Source organism: Anneissia japonica, unplaced genomic scaffold, assembly GCF_011630105.1.
Source record: "Anneissia japonica isolate Jap-2015-1 unplaced genomic scaffold, ASM1163010v1 scaffold1968_len3621_cov114, whole genome shotgun sequence".
In the NCBI taxonomy this organism is placed as follows: domain Eukaryota; kingdom Metazoa; phylum Echinodermata; class Crinoidea; order Comatulida; family Comatulidae; genus Anneissia; species Anneissia japonica.
Window position 1 is genome coordinate 1 of NW_022731748.1, and position 3,621 is coordinate 3,621.

The 3,621-nt window shown below is 32.4% G+C and overlaps 1 long non-coding RNA gene across 1 annotated transcript; it reads left to right on the forward strand.

Annotated features, from left to right (window-relative positions):
* Positions 1-3,534, forward strand: LOC117115506. Its single transcript, XR_004446562.1, has 3 exons — positions 1-69; positions 2,065-2,172; positions 3,480-3,534. It is a non-coding gene; the product is annotated as an uncharacterized LOC117115506 (long non-coding RNA).
* The last annotated feature ends 87 nt before the right edge of the window (positions 3,535-3,621 follow it).

Genomic DNA, 3,621 nt, shown 5'->3' on the forward strand with positions numbered 1-3,621 from the left:
GGACAACTAGGACCACCAGGGCCAAAAGGAAAAAAAGGAGACCCAGGAAAAAAGGGAAGTCCAGGCATGGTAAGAAGCGAAACAAAATTTAGAAGAAAAGTTTGTTAGATGTGACCTAATTTTAAAAATTTATCCAATAAAATTTTGTAGCCCATCAAGCATAGTTATTAATAAAAATGATCTCTGTTCAAGAACATTTGGTTTTATCATGTTTGACCAAGTAGGTAACCCTACTATGACTTCATTTGTATTGTTTTTTTTTAATTCTAGACCAAGAAATTTTCTTTCGTAAGGGCTATATTTCATCTAAAGACAAATTTCAACATTGTTTACCACCGTCCATCTTTGTCCTAAAACTAATTAAAGTATATTTTAATAGAGTAGCCCATACTCTTACAAAGCTGACTCAAGGGGGATGGGGGTTCCATTCAGAAATATAAATGAACTACACATGGTTCCAGAAGGTTAACCAATTTAACCAGTTAAAAGAAGAGAAAATATTCTACTTGTATTTGCGAAAAATCTGAATACAATTATCCATAATGCACTGCTTCAAAATAGAGGTGAAACCTGTGATAGAATACTTAGGAATTCGAGTATGAAATATTATTTAAATGTGTGCAGGAAGAAGTAATACTATATTATTGCTTGGGTACACCACGTAGATAGTTTCGAAAAAAAATGTTGTTTGTTGAAAATGTCTCAATGTTTGGATTGAGTTTCTTCAATCGTCTTCAGCGGAATAGTATCTGCAGAGCAAACAGGGAAATAGTTATATGTTTGGATAGTGAGACTTGATGCTGATTTTGTTTTTTTATCTCTTTGTATTGTTTTGTGTTGTTTTGTCTTGGTGTGAATTCTTTTTCCTAATGCAAATGTGGCAAAGACAAGCCAAACCAGTCACTCGTCGCAAAAATTGATTTTGAGTTATTAATAAAGTGTTAGAGAGTAAAATAATAGCTATAAAATGGTAAAAAAATCATTCAAATCGGACATTTCCTTATGAAGTTACAAGTGTTTAAACATAGATCTGTTTAAAGAACAATATCTGAGAAATCAGCCTTTAAAGTTTATGATTTCATGCTTTTCTCATACAGAAACAATCATTAAATCCTTAATATTGAAAATGGGGAAAATAACAGCATAGAATGAGTACAGATATGTAAAGGTTAGTTTAGTATAATAAAATAGATTTTTTAAAATTTGACATTCCAGCATATTTTGGCCATTTTCTCTGAAACATGATTTGCGACGAGTGACTAGTTTGGCTTGTCTTTGCCACAAATGTTTATAGTGTTTGTGTTTTTTCTGTTTTCTAATTATATGTTTCGGTGTAATTTTTCCCCCGTTTTGGTGTTTTTTGTGTTCTCGTGATGTTGATTTTGTTATCTTTTTTCCAGTGTGAGCTTTTCTCTTTTTTCCCCCATTTAAGGTTTTTTTTTTTTTTGCTAGTTAGTTAATAATATTTTATCTTTGGTAATTTTAATCTTTACAAATCTACTTGCAATTCAGTTATGTTTTACTGCAATGAGTTTATAAACAAAATGAATGAATAAAAAAAAACCATGGCTAATAACAACCATTTAAAAAAATAGACCCTTGTAAAAAATTTGATGAGTTAAGATCTTAAGATTTGAAGTTTAAGGAGTGACATTGATTCAGTTTAAAACATTCGTAAGCTTGGAATTTATAGTATCAATATAAGAGTACAAGGATGATGATGTGAAAAAAAAATCAGCAAATAAAATAAATGAGAGGGAAGGAGATGAATTGCAGCAGTCGTTGATATATAAATTGTATAGTATCAGGCCAATTAAACCTTTTTCAGAACATCAAAACAATCTTTATTAAAATCAGGAAAATGCTTATTTTCTCACCTTCTATGTAAGTAGAATTGTGACCTGGTGATTGTGTTTTTTAATATCATAATCTAAAATCATTGTCATCCTAATCAACATTTTTTGAATTGTGTTCTATCCTAATTCCTTTTGTCTTTTGTGGTACCGGTATACCATTAAACTAATTTCATTTGTTTTCCTTTAAATTTTGTATCTTTGAATTCAGAAACGCACAGGATATCCTGGTATCCCTGGGATGCGAGGTCCTCCTGGACCTAGAGGAAAACATGGTAAACGTGGTATCCGAGGCAGAAAAGGTCCAATTGGCTCAAAGGTAATTCCATTTTACTGATTTTTAGCCAACTCGAGAGTCGAGTGGGCGTATGTCATCACTCTATAGAACAAAGCAATTGCTATCAAAGGCTTCATTAGTGACGAAATTTTACTATAAATGTTGTGTATAATAAAACTCAGCCCTTGTCATCTCCGTCCTTAACTGATTAGCAATCACAACTCTTTACTGAAGTAATCCATGCTAATACCATCCCCAACCAAGTACAGTATTATGCCGGGCAGCATTATTTTTCCCCATACAATTAAGGCAAAAATTATAGAGGGCGCTATTTTAGGTCAGTAAAGTAAACTGATATACATAAATTTGCATGGTTGACTTTTCCCTCCCGAAAGAGGTGTTAAGTGGTGTATCGAGTAAGCTGCAGTACTTATCCGTGGGTGAAAGCTACGGTGTATGCAAAATCTCTAAAATAGTAGGTAGTCAAGGCAGTGTAAAAATTAATGGACTTTTGTAATCATATTCCGATGACTAGACACAGTTTACATACAGCATGGTCTTTGAATTTATTATTATTATTGTTATGATAATAATAACTGTTTTGATAATAATAACTATTATTATTTTTATTGCTATTTTTGTATGTATACCTTTATATTTATATGTAAACTTGTGATTATTATACTATTACATTAATACTACTACGACTACTACTACTACTACTACTACTACTATGATTATTGTTACTGTATTACATACTTATGTTCGTACAAGTTTTTAAGTTGGTACAGTAGATGTAGGAATACCTTCCTAATAAATAAGGCCTACAATATTTTGTAGATACAGTAATAGCCTAATTATTATTTATTGTAGATTTATTTTATATTCTTTTATGATAAAAAATGGGGTTCAAGTTTGTGGATGTTTAACCCTATACGCTTCGTCATAATACGGTCAGTACGGCTTGTTGGTATTGCATGCATATTGTCCACTAACACTAAGGTACTCGCTCGAGCTTTGAATATCACACAGCAGCAGGAAAAATCTATAAGAATTGATAAGATTCTTGCAGACTCAGGGGATGGCATTACACTTGAGTTCCTATATACAGATTCCTATATATTGAATCTATAGCGCCACCAATAGTCACTGCCTCAAATGTCCAGGAAAAGAAAAATTGCCCACGGGGCACTTGGGCGGGTCCCTGAACCCAGCCCAGAACTGCCTCCTCCCTCCCCCTCCTTTAGTAGCTTCTGGCTATGGACCTACAAATAAAGATCGCTATTGTGATTATTTTTTGCTATTTGCAACAAGTGAACAATAATAGCATGTTTTATTTATCTCCTAAGGGTAGCTTAGGACTCACAGGTAAACGTGGTCTGAAGGGAGCTAAAGGGAGCATGGTAAGACATTTTATTTGTATGATTAACTAAAGATAATAGATACATTATTATATTTATTATAATTATGACAATAAATATTATAGTTGTA